The sequence below is a fragment of the Mustelus asterias genome, chromosome 7 (assembly GCF_964213995.1).
Source record: "Mustelus asterias chromosome 7, sMusAst1.hap1.1, whole genome shotgun sequence".
NCBI lineage: Eukaryota > Metazoa > Chordata > Chondrichthyes > Carcharhiniformes > Triakidae > Mustelus > Mustelus asterias.
Genome location: NC_135807.1, coordinates 5,637,595 through 5,659,203, shown reverse-complemented (window position 1 = coordinate 5,659,203; position 21,609 = coordinate 5,637,595). Strand labels below are relative to the sequence as shown.

General features: G+C 47.6%; 1 protein-coding gene across 1 annotated transcript in view; it reads left to right on the top strand.

Moving 5' to 3' along the window:
• The window catches only part of LOC144495539 (carbohydrate sulfotransferase 9-like), a 127,416-nt gene that overhangs the window by 34,634 nt on the left and 71,173 nt on the right, over positions 1-21,609 (top strand). The window lies entirely within an intron of this gene.

Here is a 21,609-nt window from a genome sequence, read left to right as displayed (position 1 = left end):
AAATGGGAACACCACCCCCTGCAAGTTCCCCTCCAAGCCACTCAACATCCTGACATGGAATATGTCGCTGTTCTTTCGCAGTTGCTGGGTCAAAACCCGGAATTTCCTCCCTAATGGCATTGTGGGTCAACCCACAGCGATTCAAGATGGCAGCTCACCAGCACCTTCTCAAGGTGCAACTAGGGATGGGCAATAAATGCTGGCCAGCCAGCGACACCCATGCCCCACGAACGAATGAAAAAAAAAGTACTGTAGAAATGAACTGGTTCCTACAACTTGCCTATCCCTCCCTGGAGAAGGATGAATCACTGTGTCAGCCAGATTCCACGGCCTCACACGTGGCTATCAGGAGAAACATAAAGTGTTTTAAATTTTTTACACAGAGGGTGGTGGGTGCCTGGAACTCGCTGTCGGGGGAGGTAGTGAAGCAGATACAGTAGTGGCTTATAAGGGGCGTCTGGACAAATATATGAATATTTTGATTTGATTTATTACTGTTACATGAATTAACATGCAGTGAAAAGTATTGTTTCTTGCGCGCTATATGGACAAAGCATACCATTCATAGAGAAGGAAAGGAGAGGGTGCAGAATGCAGTGTTACAGTCATAGCTAGAGTGTAGAGAAAGATCAACTTAATGTGAGGTAGGTCCATTTAAAAGTCTGCCAGCAGCAGGGAAGAAGCTGTTCTTGAGTCGGTTGGTACGTGATCTCAGACTTTTGTATCTTTTTCCTGACTGAAGAAGGTGGAAGAGAGAATGTCCGGGGTGTGTGGGGTCCTTAATTATGCTGGCTGCTTTTCCCGAGGCAGCGGGAAGAGTAGACAGAGTCGATGGATGGGAGACTGGTTTGCGTGATGGATTGGGTTACATTCACGTCCTTTTGAAGTTCCTTGCGGTCTTGGGCAGAGCAGGAGTCATACCAAGCTGTGATACAACCAGAAAGAATGCTTCCTATGGTGCATCTATAAAAGCTGGTGAGAATCGTAGCTGACATGCCAGATTTCCTTAGTCTTCTGAGAAAGTAGAATAAGATGTAAATGGAGGGATGCGGTCCCTGAAAGGGTAGGGGGTTTTAGTTCAGTCGGGCAGCATGGTCGGTGCAGGCTTGGAGGGCTGACGGACCCGCTCCTGTGCTGTAATTTTCTTTGTTCTTTGTTCATTGTAATTTTTTTCCCTGGAACTGCAGCTTCCGTATACAGAGCAAGTTGCTCTCTACATTGCCCCGTGGGCGGAAAGCCTTGCCCAGACTGGATATCACTGTGGTTTCAGTTGCGAGAAAGACACTGAGTAACACCTATCAATAATGTTTCGGGTCTCCTTTTCCTGCTTACGCAACCCCCAGTGGAAAAGTTGAGAGCTGTGGGATGATCTCAGAGCCTCCTGCATTCCCGAAGCAGCACAGGAGTATGAACAGAACATTCCTTTGTTCAGGGACTCCTCACTGCAAACTGACAAGAGTTCAGACTCGGTATCACCCCTTCACAGCAGCTTGGGGTTCACCTTGCACGTAATTAGGAACTCCCCCAGTGACAAACTGGGTATCTTTGTTGCTTGCTGCCCCTCAGAAAAGCACACTGCCCAAACCCCTTTATCTGTTTTATAAAATTCAGAACCATCTGTGTCCCTGTTTCATACATTACCGCAGTGACTGCACTTCAGAACAAAACACAACTGCCACATTTTTAAACACGTATTTTTTTCACAGCATCTGGGTGTCGCTGGCATTTGTTGCCCATCCCTCATCGCCCGAGTGTCTCGCTCGGCGATTTCAGAGGACGGTCAGAATCATACAATCCTGACAGTGCGGAAGGAGGCCATTCGGCCCATCAAGCCTGCACCGACCACAATCCCACCCAGACCCTATCCCCATAATCCCACGTATTTATCCTGTTCGCCCCCCGTCCCCCGACACTAAGGGGCAATTTATCACGGCCAATCAACCTAAACCCACACATCTTTGGAATATGGGAGGAAACCGGAGCACCCGGAGGAAACCCACGCAGAGAGTCGCCCGAGGCCGGAATTGAACCCAGGTCCCTGGTGCTGTGCTAACCACCATGCCACCCAAGAGTTAGGTTAAAAGTTAACCACATTGCTGTGGTTCTGGAGTCACATGTAGGCCTGACAGGGTAAGGACGGTAGATTTCCTTCCCTAAAGGACATTAGTGACCCAGATGGGTTTTTCTTTTGCAGTGGTTTCATGGTCACTATTACAAGCTTTTTATTCCAGATTTATTAATTGAATTTAAATTCCACTATGATGGGATTTAAACCCACGTCCCCAGAGCACTAACCTGGGCCTCTGGATTACTACCCAGTAAGGAGTCTAACAACACCAGGTTAAAGTCCAACAGGTTTATTTGGTAGCAAATGCCACTAGCTTTCGGAGCGCTGCTCCTTCGTCAGATGGCGCTGGCGCTGTGAGGCAGCAGTGCTAACCACTGTGCCACCGTGCCGCCCCTCATTCCAGGAATGAGAAACTTCAGTTATAGGGGTAGATTGAAGATGTTGTGACTGTTCTCCTTGGAGAGAAGAAGGCTGAGAGGAGATTTGATAGAGATGTTCAAAATCATGAGGGGGCTGGACAGAGTAGATCGGGAGAAACGGTTCCCACTTGTGAAAGGATCAATAATGAGAGGGCACTGATTTAAAGTGATTTGCAAGAGAAGTGAATCTGATGTGAGGAAAAAACGTTTTCACCCAGCGAGTGGCTGGGGTCTGAATGCGCTGCCTGGAAGTGTGGTGGAGGCAGGTTCAACCAAGGCATTCGAGAGGCTATTAGATGATTATTTGAATCGAAAATATGTGCAGGGGTTACGGGGGAAAAGGCAGGGGAATGGCACTACATTATGATGCTCGTTTGGAGAGCTGGTGCAGACACAATGGGCCAAATGGCCTCCTTCTGAATCGCAACAATTCTGTGATTCTGTATCATAGAAATCATAGAAATCATAGAAACCCTACAGTGCAGAAGGAGGCCATTCGGCCCATAGAGTCTGCACCGGCCACAATCCCACCCAGGCCCCACCCCCACACATCCACCCGCCAATCCCTCCAACCTACGCATCTCAGGACTCTAAGGGACAACCTTTAACCTGGCCAATCAACCTAACCCGCACATCTTTGGACAGTGGGAGGAAACCGGAGCGCCCGGAGGAAACCCACGCAGACACGAGGAGAATGTGCAAACTCCACACAGACAGTGACCCGAGCCGGGAATCGAACCCGGGACCCTGGAGCTGTGAAGCAGCAGTGCTAACCACTGTGCTACCGTGCCGCCCCAAATCCTTCCACCTAAAGTTTATGCACCAAAAGCTGGGAAGTGGCATTAGTTTGGATGTTTGCTCTGAGCTGGCAAAGATGCAATGGGCCGAATGCTCTCCTCCCCTGCTATAAATTACTGTCATGCTGTGACGTTCACACACAATTAGGGAAAAGTGCCTTTCCATTTTGTTTGGTGATTTCAGCAAAGCTCCCCCTCGCTGGCTGTTGCACTTTAATCACATTGCATTAAATTAATAACAAAACTCACAAATCCTTTCCAGGATCCAGATGTGAAACAATAGTTTGAGGATTAAAGGCAGCAAGATGATGAAAGGAGCAGATTAATGCAGCGTGCAAGTTGACCGGATCCAGCTGTTTCTCAGTTACAGCCCGCGGGAACACTTTCAAAGGGAATTGTTCACAGTGGGTAGATAGTGTCTCTCAGTGTGACTGCGGCAGCTTTGGAGAAAGACCAGGACCAGATAAATCATTTCAGAACCCGGATCCCTGCCACTCTGTGCCTTACGGTCAGTCTGGTTTCAACGGCACAGTGGTTAGCGCTGCTGCCTCGCAACACGCCTATGGTTGGCGCGCCCTGCCGCCAGATAGCCCGCCACGGGAGTGGGGGATGGGGGTGAGGAGGGTTGCCTTTTTTAAGTTTAAGTTTATTCATTAGTGTCACAAGTCAGCTTACATTAACACTGCAATGAAGATGCTGTGAAGATCCCCTAGTCACCACTTTCTGGCGCCTGTTCGGGTAACACTGAGGGAGAATTTAGCATGCCCAATGCACCTAACCAGCATGTCTTTCAGACTGTTGGAGGAAACCGGAGCACCCGGAGGAAACCCACACAGACATGGGGAGAATGTGCAAACTCCGCACAGACAGTGACCCAAGCCGGGAATCAAATCCGGGTCCCTGGCGCTGTGAGGCACTGTGCCACCGTGCCTTCAGTAGGATTGGAAGAACCCGCCGGCAGGAAGGGCTAAAAAATCCCACCCCAGGTCCAATCAAACTTTCCTGAGAGATATTACCTCTCAGTTTTTCTGCCATTCCAGTCAACCTTCTGCAGGGCCTCTTCAACCGACTGGCGGAGACTGGAGTGGCTCACAGAGGCATGGCGGAGTTCGGGAACTGCCTTGGGCCCTTCACTTAATTACCTTCAGAAGGTTTCACGTTGTAACTGAGCTGCCCTGATAGCTACAGGATCGATGGTGTGGACCCTCTAACTCGGCGCTGTTCCAAAGGCAGTTTGAGAGATGGTCATAGAGTGTATGACATGAAAAATGTGCTTTTAATGCCCGATAAGGTGGGTGAGTGGGGGAGGAAGGCTATCTGGTTACCTCCTTGTCATTAATTATGAGGCTGTCAAGACATCTTTTCTCAGTAAATTGAGACAATTTCCATCTGTTTCCAGTTGCCCTGCTGCTCCCACGCTGTCACCTTGTGCTCCCCCCACCACCCCCTCCCCCCACCCCCAACACCACCACACCCCCCCTCCAGCTACACAGAACTCAGAGAGTTGATCGTTATCACTGTACTCTTGACAGGAAGTAAAGACAGTCAAAGAATGCACAACCACATTCCTCCTCCCCGGGCGATGGGATCATGGGAAAGACAGCGGTGATCCCATTAAACCGGGCAGCGGCTTTCCACAGCTGGTACAAGATCATCACTCACTGAAAACAAAAGGTTTCTCAAAACACGAGACCAAGATTATTGAGTCTATTTGAAAATCTTGATTTTTGTGCGTTGTTAAAAGTTAGAACCAGTACTGCTCTCTCACAGCGCCAGCTACCCGGGTTAAAGTTAGTGCATCTATAATCCAAATCGTGGCTCCATTTGTAGCACTCCTGTATCTAAGACAGAAGGCATTGGGCTCAAGGCCGGCACAGTGAACACAGTGGTTAGCACTGCTGCCTCATAGCGCCAGGGCCCCGGGTTCGATTCCGGCCTCAGGTGACTATCTGTGCGGAGTTTGCACGTTCTCCCTGTGTCTGCGTGGGTTTCCTCCGAGAGCTCCAGTTTCCTCCCACACTCCAAAGATGTGCGGGTTAGGTGGATTGGCCGTGCTAAATTGTCCCTTAGTGTCCCAAGATGTGTAGGTTAGGTGATTGGCCATGTTAAATGTGCGGGCTGAGGTGCTGAGCTTGGGTCAGATGCTCTGTCAGAGAGTCAGAGCAGACTCAATGGGCCAAACGGCCTCCTTCTGTACTGGAGGGATTCTTTGGCTCTGATGTGCCATCATAACCAAATGGCACTTGGCACTGGCCTCTCCCACCACAGGTAACATGCTAATGGTGGCCAGTCAAAGGCCTCAAGTTGGCCCATCAAGAGAGCGACCGGTACCTCCCCCGTTGCACGTAAAAAATGGGCACAGTGCCACTCCCAAGGTGCCCAATTTAATACCCCATCCCTCCTGCCAACTGCCCCATTGGCTGCTGGATGAGGCATTTAGGGGGCATAACTATAGGGTTCGTGGTGGGAGATATAGGAAGGATATCAGAGGTAGGTTCTTTACGCAGAGAGTGGTTAGGGTGTGGAATGGACTGCCTGCAGTGATACTGGAGTCAGACACTTTAGGAACATTTAAGCGGTTATTGGATCGGCACATGGAGCACACCAGGATGATAGGGAGTGGGATAGCTTGATCTTGGTTTCAGATAAAGCTCGGCACAACATCGTGGGCCGAAGGGCCTGTACTGTGCTGTACTGTTCTATGTTCTATGAGCACTTGGCACATCATAACATCACGGCTATGGACCAAATGCTGGCAGATGGGATTAGATGGGAAGTCAGGTGTTTCCAATGTGCCAGTGCAGACTTGATGATAGCTACAGGATGAGTTGAAGGGCCTCTTCTGCACTGTATGATTCTATGATGAGTAAAGCTCCAGCCATGCAGTGAACAAATGATACGATAATGCTGTCAGGTCTGCTGAGTATTCCCAGAAATCTCTCTGTAATCAATAGAAACCATGGAATCATAGAATCCCTACAGTGCAGAAGGAGGCCATTTGACCCATCGAGTCTGCACCCACAACAATCCCACCCAGGCCCTATCCCCGCAACCCCACATATTTATCCCATTAATCCTTCTAACCTACACATCCTGGGACACGAAGGGGCAATTTACTATGGCCAATGCACCTAATCCGCACATCTTTGGACAGTGGGAAGAAACTGGAGCACCTGGAGGAAATCCATACAGACACCATAAGACTGTAAAACCATAAGACATAGGAGCAGAATTAGGCCACTCGGCCCATCGAGTCTGCTCCGCCATTCAATCATGGCTGATATTTTTCTCATCCCCGTTCTCCTGCCTTTTTCCCATAACCCCTGATCCCCTTATTAATCAAGAACCTATCTTGATCAGGGGCACGGTGTGGCACAGTGGCACAGTGGTTGGCACTGCTGCCTCACAGCACCAGGGATCCGGGTTTGATTCCCGGCTTGGGTCACTGTCTGTGTGGAGTTTGCACAATCTCCTCGTGTCTGCGTGGGTTTCCTCCGGGTGCTCCAGTTTCCTCCCACAGTCTGAAAGACGTGCTGGTTAGGTACATTGACCCGAACAGGCTCCGGAGTGTGGCGACTAGGAGAATTTCACAGTAACTTCATTGCAGTGTTAATGTAAGCCTTACTTGTGACTAATAAATAAACTTTTTTAAAAAAACTTTATCTCTGTCTTAAAGACACCTCAATGACCCGGCCTCCACAGCCTTCTGCGGCAAAGAGTTCCACAGATTCACCATCTCTGTCTGAAGAAATTCCTCCTCATCTCTGCTTTAAAGGATCGTCCCTTTAGCCTGAGGTTGTGCCCTCTGATTCTAGTTTTTCCTACTAGTGGAAACATCCTCTCCACGTCCACTCTACCCAATATCCTGTAAGTATCCTCGCAATATCCTGTAAGTTTCAATAAGATCCCCCTTCATCCTTCTAAACTCCAATAAGCACAGACCCAGAGTCCTCAACCGTTCCTCATACGACAAGCTCTTCATTCCAGGGATCATTCTTGTGAACCTCCTCTGGACCCTTTCCAAGGCCAGCACATCCTTCGCGGGAAGTACGTTGCAAACTCCGTACAGACAGTGACCCAAGCCAGGAATAAAACCCAGGTCCCTGGCGCTGTGAGGCAGCTGTGCCACTTTGCCGCCCCAATCCACTGCTAATTTGATATTTACAATCCTCAGTTTGACTGAGTTAAATATTTGCCTACTTTGCAATCAGTTAAGTTCCTCGAATGATTAAAAGAAACACTAAGAAGTGTTTACACAGACCTGTAAATTATTTCCCAAAGTGCCACATTTCCTGTAACAGAATCGGAGAAGGAGCCAGACCTACCCGATTTCTCCAGCATTTACCATTTGAATGTCTGATTCCCCACATCCGCAGTATTTCGCTTTTATTGGAGAAAAGGAAAAATGTTTGTTGGAAATGTTTCTGGAAGTAAAATACAAACTTGCTCTAAACCACTGAACTGCTGGAATAGCTCAAATTACTGCTGGCACTGATTTGATCAAGAACTATTTGTATCGAATATGACCTGTGAACTGATTAGGCACGCCTGCTATTGGCAAATAATTAAACCAATTCAGTTGGCGTGCACTAAGATGCCAGTGGAGTTAGTTATCCTTTATCTCCGGTTCCTCTTGTCTGTCCCATTACTGCTTCCATCAGTGAACTCATTCTCAAATTACCACTCTAAATAATTAAAAGCAAAATCCTGCGGATGCTGGAATCGAAATGAAAACAGAAAATGAAGGAGAATCTCAGCAGGTCCGAGAGCATCTGTGGAGAGAGAATAGAGACAACGTTTCGAGTCTAGATGCGTTCTGACGAAGGGTTTTGGTTTTGATTTGATTTGATTTATTATTGTCACATGTATTGGGATACAGTGAAAAGTATTGTTTCTTGTGCCTCGGGATCAGTGCTGGGTCCACTGTTATTTGTCATTTATATTAATGATTTGGATGAGAATATAGGAGGCATGGTTAGTAAGTTTGCAGATGACACCAAGATTGGTGGCATAGTGGACAGTGAAGAAAGTTATCTCCGATTGCAACGGGATCTTGATCAATAGGGCCAGTGGGCTGACGAATGGCAGATGGAGCTTAATTTAGACAAATGCGAGGTGATGCATTTTGGTAGATTGAACCAGGGCAGGACTTACTCAGTTAATGGTAGGGCATTGGGAAGAGTTACAGAACAAAGAGATCTAGGGGTTACAGGTTCATAGCTCCTTGAAAGTGGAGTCACAGGTGGACAGAGTGGTGAAGAAGGCATTCGGCATGCTTGGTTTCATCGGTCAGAACATTGAATACAGGAGTTGCTCCGTCTTGTTGAAGTTGTACAAGACATTGGTAAGGCCACACTTGGGATACTGTGTGCAGTTCTGGTCACCCTAGAAAGGTCACCTATCTGGTCACCTATTATGGAAAGAATATTATTAAACTGGAAAGAGTGCAGAAAAGATTTACTAAGATGCTGCCAGGACTTGATGGTTTGAGTTATAAGGAGAGGCTGAATAGACTGGGACTTTTTTCTCTGGAGCGTAGGAGGCTTAGGGGTGAATTTATAGAAGTCTATAAAATAATGAGGGGCATAGATAAGGTAGTCAATATCTTTTCCCAAAGTTAGGGGAGTGTAAAACTAGAGGGCATAGGTTTAAGGTGAGAGGGGAGAGATACAAAAGTGTCCAGAGGGGCAATTTTTTCACACAGAGGGTGGTGAGTGTCTGGAACAAGCTGCCAGAGGTAGTAGTAGAGGCGGGTACAATTTTGTCTTTTAAAAATCATTTAGATAGTTACATGGATACGATGGGTATAGAGGGATATGGGCCAAATGCGGGCAATTGGGATTAGTTTAGGAGTTTAAAAAAAAAGGGCGGCATGGACAAGTTGGGCTGAAGGGCCTGTTTCCATGCTGTAAACCTCTATGACTCTATGACCTGTGTGCTATACAGACAAAGCATACTGTTCATAGAGAAGGAAAAGAGAGGGTGCAGAATCATAGAATCACTATAGTGCACAAGAAGGCCATTCAACCCATCAAGTCTGCACCAACCACAATCTCATCTGAGCCCTATTCCCGTAACCTCACATATTTACCCTGCTGGTCGCCCTGACACTATCAACCTAACCCGCACATCTTTGGACTGTGGGACGAAACCGGAGCACCCACGCAGACACGGGGAGAACATGCAGACTCCACACAGACAGTGACCCGAGGTCGGAATTGAACCCGGGTCCTTGGCACTGTGAGGCAGCAGTGCTAACCACTGTGTTACTGTACTGTCCAATGTAGGGTATAGAGAAAGATCCACTTAATACGAGGTAGGTCCATTCAAAAGTTTGATGGCAGCAAAAAGGAAGCTGTTCTTGAGTGGGTTGATGCATGATCTCAGGCTTTTGTTTGATTTGATTTGATTTACAAGCTTCAAGCTTTTAGGTGTCAAGATCACCACCAACCTGTCCTGGTCCCCCCATGCCGACACTATAGTTAAGAAAGCCCACCAACGCCTCTACTTTCTCAGAAGACTAAGGAAATCTGGCACATCAGCTATGACTCTCGCCAACTTTTACAGATGCACCATAGAAAACATTCTTTTCTGATTGTATCACAGCTTGGTATGGCTCCTGCTCTGCCCAAGACCGCAAGAAACTACAAAAGGTCGTGAATGTAGCCCAAACCATCACGCTAACCAGCCTCCCACCCATTGACTCTGTCTACATTCCCGCAGCCTCGGCAAAGCAGCCAGCATAATTAAGGACCCCACGCACCCCGGACATTCTCTCTTCCACCTTCTTCTGTTGGGGAAAAAGATGCAAAAGTCTGAGGTCACGTACCAACCGACTCAAAAACAGCTTCTTCCCTGCTGCTGTCAGACTTTTGTATGGACCTACCTCGCATTCAGTTGATCTTTCTCTACACCCTAGCTATGACTGTAACACTCCATTCTGCACTCACTCCTTTCCTTCTCTATGAACGGTATGCTTTGTCTGTATAGCGCGCAAGAAACAATACTTTTCACTGTATGTTAATACATGTGACAATAATAAATCAAATGTGAACTTGTCCACTTTCATAGAAACCCTACAGTACAGAAAGAGGCCATTCGGCCCATCGAGTCCGCACCGACCACAATCCCACCCAGGGCCTACCCCCATATCCCTACATATTTTACCCACTAATCCACGCATCCCAGGACACTAAGGGGCAATTTTAGCATGGCCAATCAACCTAACCCGCACATCTTTAGACTGTGGGAGGAAACCGGAGCACCCGGAGGAAACCCACGCAGACACGAGGAGAATGTGCAAACTCCACACAGACAGTGACCCAAGCCGGGAATCGAACCCAGGTCCCTGGAGCTGTGAAGCAGCAGTGCTAACCACTGTGCTACCGTGCTGCCAGGAAGAATAGAAAAGAAGCGTATTATTTGACTCAAGAAAGATGGCAGATCGTTACCTTACAGAGGGATTGAAGTAGCATTCTGCTACTTCAATCACAAAACGTTGGTATGCAGCAAATGATTAGGAAGGAGTGTCAGCATTTATTTTTAAAAATTCATTCATGGGATGTGGGCATTTATTTCCCATCCCTAATTCACTGCAAGGGAATTAAGTATAAAAGTAGGAAAGTGTTGCTTCACAGGACTTTAGTCAGATTGCATTTGGAGTACTGGGTTCAGTTTTCTTGTCCAACATGGACAAGTTGGGCCGAAGGGCCTGTTTCCGTGCTGTAAACCTCTGAGTTTTAGTTTCCTTACTCGAGAAAGGATATAACTGCATTAGAAGCAGTTCAAAGAAAGTTCACTCGACTGATTACCGGGATGAAAGGATTATCTTATGAGAAAAAGTTTGAACGGCCTGGACTTATACTCATTAAAGTTCGGAAGAATGAGAGCTGGTCTCATTGAAACGTATAAGATTCTGAGGCAACTTGGCTGGGTGGAAGTCAAGAGGATGTTTCCCCTTCAGGGAGAAACAAGAGGTAAGGGACACAGTTTAAAAATGAAGTATTCCTCCCCATTAGGAAAAACATGAAGAGAATTGTTTTCTCTCAAAGGGTCGTTGACCTGAGGAATTTTTTTATTCATCCGTGGGACATGGGCGTCGCTGGCTGGGCAGCATTTATTGCCCATCCCTAGTTGCCCGAGGGCAGTTGAGAGTCAACCACATTGCTGTGGCTCTGGAGTCACATGTAGGCCAGACCAGGTAAGGACGGCAGATTTCCTTCCCGAAAGGACATTGGTGAACCAGATGGGTTTTTCCGACAATTGACAATGGTTTCATGGTCATCAGTGGATTCTTAATTCCAGATATTTTTTATTGAATTCAAGTTCCACCAGCTGTCGTGGCGGGATTCGACTCCAGGTGTCAAGCTGAGTTTCTGGATTAATAGTCTAGCGATAATACCACTAGGCCACCGCCTCCCCTTGATTCTGTCCCCCAGAGAGCAGTGAGGGCTGGGTCACTGCATATACTCAAGGCTGAGTTCAACTGATTGTCCCGGAAATTGAGGGACATGGTGGTGGTGGGAGGGGGGGGGAGCAAACTGGAATGTGGAATAGAGGCCACAAACCATAAGGTATATGAGCATTCCTAGACTTAGGCCGTAATAATCCACTTTCCCACCTTATCCCCCTAACCCTTGATTCCCTGACTGATGTAAAAATCATGCTGATTTAAAAGCATACTATGATTTGATTTGAATTGGTGGATTGGCCATGCTAAATTGACCCTAGTTTCAGGGAGATTAGCAGGGTAAATGTGTGGGGTTACGGGGATAGGGTGGGATTGTTGTCAGTATGGACTCGATGGGCCGAGTGGCCTCCTTCTGTGGTTCTATGATTCTATTATTGTCACATGTATTGGGATACAGTGAAAAGTATTGTTTCTTGCCTGCTATACAGGCAAAGCATACCGTTCATAGAATACATAGGAAAGGAGAGAGTAGTGTTACAGTCCTCGAAAGACCAACTTAATATAAGGTAGGACTTGTTGAGTGGTGGAGCAGACTGAAGGGGTTGAATGGGCTACTCCTGCTCCTAATCCTTGTGTTCTCCTGTTGAGCATTGGTTTGGCAAAGGAGTGAATGTTTTCGGCAATGGGACTGGAATGCCGGTGCAGCAGGCGGTAAAGAAAGCAAATGATATGTTGGCCTTCATTGCGAGAGGTTTCGAGTACAGGAGCAGGGATGTGTTGTTGCAATTATACAGGACCTTGGTGAGGCCACACCTAGAATATTGTGTGCAGTTTTGGTCTCCTTTTCTGAGGAAGGATGTTCTTGCTCTCGGGGGAGTGCAGCGAAGGTTTACCAGGCTGATTCCGGGGATGGCGGGACTGATATATGAGGAGAAATTGACTAGGTTAGGATTGTTTTCACTGGAGTTCAGACGAATGAGGGGGGATCTCATTGAGACTAATAAAATTCTAACAGGACTAGACAGGGGAGATGCAGGAAGAATGCTCTCGATGGTGGGGGAGTCCAGAACCAGGGGTCCCAGTCTGAGGATTCAGGGTAGACCCAAAGAGTGGCGAGCCTATGGAATTCATTACCACAGGAAGTAGTTGATGCCAAACATTGAATGTATTCAAGAGGCGGCTGGATATAGCACTCGGGGGGGAATGGGATCAAAGGTTATGGGGAGAAAGCAGGATTAGGCTATTGAGTTGGCCGATCAGCCATGATCGTGATGAATGGCGGAGCAGGCTCGAAGGGCCGAATGGCCTCCTCCTTTGATTTGACTTATTATTGATTTCCCCCTTATTTCTCAGTTCAACCCATATAAATGCAGTGGGCGAACCCTCGGATATATCCCCTCTCAGTACTGCCATGAGTTCATCTGCCCTGCCCGTCAGGCCTCTTGCATTGAAATAAATGCAGTGTAATCTGGACTTCCCTTGCTCTCTGTCTTGCTTTTGCCTGATTTGATTTGATTTATTTGATTTAATTTGATTTGATTTATTATTGTCACATGCATTAACACACAGTGAAAAGTATTGTTTTTTGCCCGCTATACAAAGCATACCATTCATAGAGAAGGAAACGAGTGAGTGCAGAATGTAGTGTTACAGTCACAGCTAGGATGTAGAGAAAGATCAACTTAATGCAAGGTGGGTCCATTCAAAAGTCTGACAGCAGCAGGGAAGAAGTTGTTCTTGAGTCGGTTGGTACGTGACCTCAGATTTTTGCATCTTTTTCCCAACGGAAGAAGGTGGAAGAGAGAATGTCTGGAGCATGTGGGGTCCTTAATTATGCTGGCTGCTTTGCCGAGGCAGCGGGAAGTGTAGAGGGAGTCAATGGATGGGAGGCTGGTTTGCGTGATGGATTGGGCTACATTCACGACTTTTTGTAGTTCCTTGCGGTCTTGGGCAGAGCAGGAGCCATACCAAGCTGTGAAACAACCAGAAAGAATGCTTTCTATGGTGCATCTGTAAAAGTTGGTGAGAGTCGTAGCTGACATGCCAAATTTCCTTATTCTTCTGAGAAAGTAGAGGCGTTGGTGGGATTTTTTAACTATAATGTCGGCATGGGGGACCATGACAGGTTGTAGGTGATCTGGACACCTAAAAACTTGAAGCTCTCAACCCTTTCTACTTCGTCTTGCTCCTATCTTCTATGTTTCTCACGGAATAAACTCAATTGCATGGATATTATCCGTGAGCAGTAAACACCATCTCGCATTCCTGTCTGTCTCCTTTGCTGAATGTTTTTGGTACTTTGCGATCAGTCGAGATGAGACCCACTTTCAAACAGCGATGCCTTTGGAAACTGGAGGCAATAACCAGCAATGGTGCCAAAGCTCTGAAGAACACATGGAACCATCTATCAAAGATGTGTAATACTGCCTGTGCCCACATATTGTGTAATTATTAATATCATTTATAACCTTATTATCTCAATACTGTGCAGAAAAACACTTTCGCTTGTTGTCCCTTTGGATTGCATAAACTCTGCTGTCAAATCTTTTTAGGATCTGTGTCTGAACTTCAAATTAGTCAGTTGTTTTTTTGTATCTGGATGAAGTGCTGACTCTGGACATTGTCCTTATTTAAGTCGTTTCGATGTAGCAGCGATGCAGAGACCACAGTTATTTTGACTCTATAGCGTCACTCAGTTTCCGTTACAAACCAGTATCAATTTGTTTTCCCCACAATCCGCTGTTGACGAATGCAAATTCCTCTCCCCGCACTGAGTAAAGCGCTCAGCATTCGGAGGGTGGCTGTTAACAACTAGCTCACCGCAGCATGAACAATAAGAAGTTCTACAATCATTTGGCTGCGCATCAGCTGCACCTCCTCCTCAGCGAGGGGGAGGAGAAAGTTATGAATGGGAGCTTGCACTAGTAAACAGCTGGCTCCATTGCAAGTGTGAATACTTACGATGCCAAACTGATATGTCTGAAGATCTGGCCATACAGCAGTCTCAAGCTGTTTCAATATCCGTTGACTGGATTCTCTGCTCTGTGGACGCACATCGAGGGCACTTGCAGTAAATCCTTGCCCGATTTTGTCTCCAGCCACAGGCTGTTAGCAACTTGACAGATTTAAAAGTTATGCTTTGCTCTTTCCGATTAACTCCAAACTGCTGCTTCTCACAGTGCGCTTGTCTGATTTCTCAAATAGATGGGAGCCATTCACATAGAACATGGAACAGTACAGCACAGGAACAGGCCCTTCGGCCCATCATGTTGTGCCCAGTATTAGGCCAAATTTAACTAATCCCTTCTGCCTGCCCTTGGTCATAGAGTCAGGGGATTTTCACAGTACCTTCGTTGCAGTGTGACTGCAAGCCTATTTGTGATGAATGAATAAACTTTACTCTATTTTACTAGAGGTTTACAGCATGGAAACAGACCCTTTGGCCCAACTTGTCCATGCCACCCAGTTTTAACCACTAAGCTAGTCCCAATTGCCCGCATTTGGCCCATATCCCTCTATACCCATTTTACTCATGTAACTGTCTAAACGCTTTTTAAAAGACAAAATTGTACCCGCCTTTACTATCTCTGGCAGCTTGTTCCAGGCACTCACCACCCTCTGTGGAAAAATTGCCCCTCTGGACACTTTCCTATCTCTCACCTCTCACCTTAAACCTTTGCCCTCTAGTTTTAGACTCCCCTACCTTTGGGAAAAGATGGTGACTATCTACCTTATCTGTGCCCCTCATTATTTTATAGACATCTATAAGAACACACCTCAGCCTCTTACGCTCCAGGGAAAAAAGTCCCAGTCTATCCAGCCTCTCCTTATAACTCAAACCATCAAGTCCAGGTATCATCTTAGTAGAGTCCCGGTAGCATCCTAGTCCATGTCCCTCTCTTCCTTGCATATTCATGAGCTTATCTAAAAGCCCCTTCAATGCCCCCATTAAATCTGCCTCCACCTCCACCCCTGGCATCGTGTTCCAGGCACCTACCACTCTCTGTGTAAAACAAATTACCCTGGGGAATCTGAGGAAGTGGCAGCAATTCTGTTTTGCGGAGAGACTGGAGAAGCTGGGCTCGTTCCACTCAGAGCAGGGAAAGGCTCAGAGGGGATTTAATCCAGGGATTCAAAACCTTGGAGGGTTTTGCTGGGGTGAATGAAGAGGAAGTGTTGACACTGGCAGGGGAGTCGGTAATCAGAGAGGGCACAGATTGAACGCAATCGGCAAGATGACAGAGTGCAGGTGAGGGGATTCTTTTTTCAAGGAGAGAGTGGTTATGGTCTGGAAGGAGTTACCCAATAGGGCGGTGGAAGCAATTTCAATGGTAATCTTCGAAAGGGAATTGGATAAATGCTTGAAGGGGAAAAGTTTAGTGGCCATGGGGGAGGAGTGGGGAGGGTGGGGGGGAATTGGACCAATTGCACAGTTCTTTCAAAGAACCAGCACAGGCACGATGGGCCAAATAGCCTCCTTCCATTGTGTAGGGTTCTATGATTCTAAATTGGGGTAGAACGTGACTCTGCATTAGTCGGGATTTCCTCAGCTCACTCACTGTCAGACACTCTGGGTCCTCTTTTACCATTTTGATTCTAAGTGCTGGGCGGACTTGAAGTTGGGAGCGTTTCAGATCCGACTTTTAGACCCGTTCTCAGGCGCCCCCGTACGCACTCTGCCTGGAAACATATCAGCGATTCCGAATCGCGCTGCAGAAGCCTGTGGGTGGGGCTTAACTCACCCGAAACCCTGCAGCTCCGATCGGCGCCTCCAACTCCACATGCACAGAAATAAAATGATAGAATGCAGCTCCCCTGCCACATCCCTCCCGGGCCGGATAATGCCTCCCACTGGACCCCACAGACATTGCCCCACCCCCACAACATTACTGACCCCCTTATCCCCCCCCCCACAGCCCCGCCACCCAAACCAATCACGGCCCCATCCCTCTTTCCTCCCACTGATCTCGGGCAGAGTGGCAGCGGACCCCCCTTTCCTCCCACTGATCTCAGGCAGAGTGGCAGCGGACCCACCTTCTTTCCCACTGATCTCAGGCAGAGTGGCAGTGGATACCCTATTCCCCCACCCACGAGCGCCCCAGAATTATAGCTCCTTGAAAATTTCAGAGGCTGCAGCAGTGCAATTTGCAAGGGCTTTTTGCACATCCTTCAGCTGGCAGAGTGCTGAGTGCATTAGGACCCAGCAGCTTCCAAAATACCCGCGGTCAGCGCTGAGACCCGGGTCCGTGCTGCAAATCGGACATCGGGGACCCTGCTGAGAAGCAGCTCCCCACCCCCCACACACTCGCAGAGCCCCCCCAACCCAAGAAACAAAATGGCCACAATGAAAGGACCCCCGTAAGCAGTAGAGAGCCGTCGGACGCTATGCACTTACCTCCTCACTAACCCTCACTAACTGGAGCGCCCGAATCAGACTGATATGGAGCATGTCTGTTTCACGCCGATTCCGGATGGGCGAACGTGGTGGGAAAGGGGGAAGTTTCTGGATTAATAGTCTCACGATAATTACACCAGGTCAGCGCCTCCCTGCTGTTGTTTAAAGACTTTGGAGAGTGGATTTTCAGCAGCAGCAACTTGCATTTATATAGCACCTTTAATGTAGTGAAGAATCCAAAGACAGTTCATAGAATCATAAAATCCTTACAATGTAGAAGGAGGCCATTCAGCCCATCGAATATGTACTGACTCTTTGATGGAGTATCTTACCTGGGCCCTCTCCCCCACCCCATTCCCTTACTACATGCACTTACAATGCTAATCCCCCTAATCTACACATCACTCGACAGTGAGGGGCAACTTAGCACGGCCAATCCACCTAACGCACACATTTTAGGACTGTGGAAGGAAACTGGAGCACCTGGAGGAAACCCAAGCAGACATGGGGAGAACGTGCAACCTCCACACAGTTACCCAAGGCTGGAATCGAACCCAGGCCCCTGGCGTTGTAAGGCAGCAGTGCTAACCACTGTGCCACCATTCCATTCATTGGAACATTATTAGACACCAAGCCATCAATTCGACTTCGATTCCCGGCTTGGGTCACTGTCTGTGTGAAGTTTGCACGTTCTCCCTGTGTCTGCGTGGGCTTCCTCCGGGTGCTCCGGTTTCTTCCCACAGTCCAAAGATGAACGGGTTAGCTGCATTGGCCATGATGAATTGCCCCTTAATGTCCTGGGATGAGTGGTTAGAGGGATCAGTGGGGTAAATGTGTGGGATTACAGGGATAGGGCCTGGGTGGGATTGTGGTCGGTGCAGACTCAATGGGCTGAATGGCCTCCTTCTGCATTGTAGGGTTTCTATGTTCTATACCAGGAAATGCCAGGACATTAGAATGAGAATAGAGGGATTCAGTCCCCGGAAGGGTAGGGGGTTTTAGTTCAGTTGGGCATCATGGTCGGTGCAAGTTTGGAGGGCCGAAGGGCCTGTTCCTGTGCTGTAATCTTCTTTGTTCTTTGTTCTTTGAAATGACAGAGTAGGTTTTAAGGAGAATCTTAGGAGGGGTTCAGAGTGTGGCGACTATAGAACTTTGGTGAGGCCACAGCTGGAGTACTGTGTGCAGTTCTGGTCACCACATCATAGGAAGGACGTGATTGCACTGGAGGGGATGCAGAGGAGATTCACCAGAACGCTGCCTGGGATGGAGCATTTAAGTTATGAAGAGAAGTTGGGTAGGCTTGGGTTGTTTTTGTTGGAGCAGAGAAGACCGGGGTGGGGGGGGCGACCTGATTGAGGTTCGAGATTATGAGGGACATGGACAGGATGGATAGGGAGCAGCTGTTCCCCTTAGTTGAAGGGTCAGTTACGAGGTTAAAAGTGAGGGGTGGGAGGTTTAGGGGGGAGTTGAGGAAAAAATTTTTTACCCAGAGAGTGGTGACGGTCTGGAATGCGCTGCCTGGGAGGGTGGTGGAGGTGGGATGCCTCACATCCTTTAAAAAGTACCTGGATGAGTACTTGGCGCGCCATAACATTCAAGGCTGTGGGCCAAGTGCTGGCAAGTGGGATTAGGTGGGCAGGTCAGGACCTTTCATGCATCGGGTGCAGACTCGATGGGCCGAAGGGCCTCTTCTGCACTGTAGGATTCTGTGATTCTGTGATTTATGATTCTGTGACTAGGGGATTTTCACAGTAACTTTATTGCAGAGTTAATGTAAGCCTACTTGTGACTAATAAATAAAACTTAATTTCTTCAAACCAAGGAATGTAATGGGGAAATAACTGGAAACTTGTAATGAAAAGTTGTTTTGTTCGTCAACCAATTTCATTCACAGCGGGAAGGAGGGTGGAAAATTGGTGTATCTGTCATGCAGAATTGAACTGATAGGATCAAACAAATGGAACCACTTTCTGCTGACTTCTTTCTTCAAAAACTCTGAGTTCCTTGAACATCGAACCTTATTATCCAACATCTTAATTCCAAGTTTGAAAGATTTCTGTAGCTAATTGGTACTGTTGCGAAAATGTCTAATTTGATGATTGGTATGTATCAGGAGTTAGTGGATGGAAATAATGGAAGCACCTGGCTTGAGAAACTGCTAAACTAGCAGAGAGTAATTGCTATACAAATATATTCGATAAGGCCAGAGATGGAGATGTGAAAAGAATAACCAACAGGTGCTCCTTCTTCATGGCGGAGCCAGCGAGACTGGGGGAAATTGCAGTTTTTCTAATCTTCATTCAGGGGTGTGGATGTTGTTGCTGGGTCAGCCCATCCCTAATTGCCCCTGAACTGAGTGGCTTGCTCGGCCATTTCAGAGGGCATTTAAGAACACAAGAGATAGAAGCAGGAGTGAGACCACCAGGCCCTTCAAGCCTGCCCCGCCATTCAATACCATCATGGCTGATCTAAAAGAGTGCTGTGGCTCTGGAGTCACCTGTAGGCCAGACCAGGTAAGGATGGCAGATTTCCTTCCCTAAAGGAAGATTAGTGAACCAGATGGGTTTTTACAACAATTGACAATGGCTTCATGGTCATCAGTCAACTTTTAATTCCAGATTTTTATTGAATTCGAATATCACCATCTGCCATGGTGGGATTTGAACCTGGGGCCTCAGAGCATTGCCCTGGATCTCTGGATTACTAGATACACATATATACACATATATGTACATAGGGGAGAAGGAAAGGAGAGTGCAGAATGTCGTGTTACAGTCATAGCTAGGGTGTAGAGAAAGATCAACTTAATGCAAGGTAAGTCCATTCAAAAGTCTGACAGCAGCAGGGAAGAAGCTGTTCTTGAGTTGGTTGGTACATGACCTCAGACTTTTGTATTTTTTTTGCGACGGAAGAAGGTGGAAGAGAGAATGTCCGGGGTGCATGGGGTCCTTGATCATGCTTTAGTCCAAAGCTGTGCCGGTTAGGTGGATTGGCCACGGTAGATGCGCAGGGTTACGGGGGATAGAGTGGAGGGGAGGGCCAGGGTGGGATGCTCTTTTGGAGAGGCAGTGCAGACTCGATGGGCCGGGTGGCCTCTTTATGCTCTGTGGGGATTCTGTGGTTCGATAATTTAGAGATGTTGGGGGAAGGAGAAAGACTGGCCGGGACACGGGATAACCCCACGCCGCATCTTCGAAATGATCCAGCGATTTAGTTTACGTGACGGGCAGACGGGGACTCAGCTTTGTACCTCACAGGATGGACGGTTACTCCAGCAGGCCGGCCTTCGGTCTGTGTTGGTGCCTTTGAAGCTGGGCTCGAACCCATGACCTTGTGACTGAGAGTCACAGAGGTTTACAGCATGGAAACAGGCCCTTCAGCCCAACTTGTCCATGCCGCCCTTTCTTTTTTAAACTCCTAAGCTAATCACCTGCATTTGGCCCATATCCCTCTATACCCATCTTACCCATGTAACTGTCTAACTGCTTTTTAAAAGACAAAATTGTACCCGCCTCTACTACTACTTCTGGCAGCTTGTTCCAGACACTCACCACCCTCTGTGTGAAAAAATTGCCCCTCTGGACCCTTTTGTATCTCTCCCCTCTCACCTTAAACCTATGCCCTCTAGTTTTAGACTCCCCTACCTTAGGGAAAAGATATTGACTATCTAGCTGATCTATGCCCCTCATTATTTTATAGACCTCTATAAGATCACCCCTCAGCCTTCTACGCTCCAAAGAAAAATGTCCCAGTCTATCCACCCTCTCCTTATAACTCAAACCATCAAGTCCCGGTAGCATCCGAGTAAATCTTTTCTGCACTCTTTCTAGTTTAATAATATCCTTTCTATAATAGGGTGACCAGACTGTACACAGTACAGGATTGGCCATGCTAAATTGCCCCTTAGTGTCAGGGGGAACTAGCTAGGGTAAATGCATGAGGTTATGGGGTTAGGGCCTGGTGGGATTGTAGCTGGTGCAGACTTGATGGGCCAAATGGCCTCCTTCTGCACTGTATGATTCTATGATTCTATACTCTGGTCTAAGGAGAACAACCCCAGTTTCCCCCCCACATGGACTATGGTCCCTCACGCCTGGTCAAATTTCAAAACATGCTCCATAAATCATTCCTCCCTGATGAAATGGCCAAGCCTGTTTGTTTTGCAATCGGGGCTGTTTGCACATTGGCACACCCGTTGCAAGTTCTTCTGGCGTTTCTTTGTGAGTCAGCGGGAGCAGAATAAAATTTGAGGATGCACTTTGAAGGCCAGTTCTGGCAGCGATCCTCAATCTAACAACACATTTTTTATTCTTCATGGGGTGTGGGAGTCACAGGCAAGACCAGCATTTATTGCCCATCCCTAATTGCCCCTTGAGAAGGTGGTGGTGAGCTGCCTTCTTGAATTGCTGCAGTCCCTGAGGTGTAGGTACACCCAGTAAGAAGTTTAACAACACCAGGTTAAAGTCCAACAGGTTTATTTGGTAGCAAATGCCACTAGCTTTCGGAGCACTGCCCCTTCG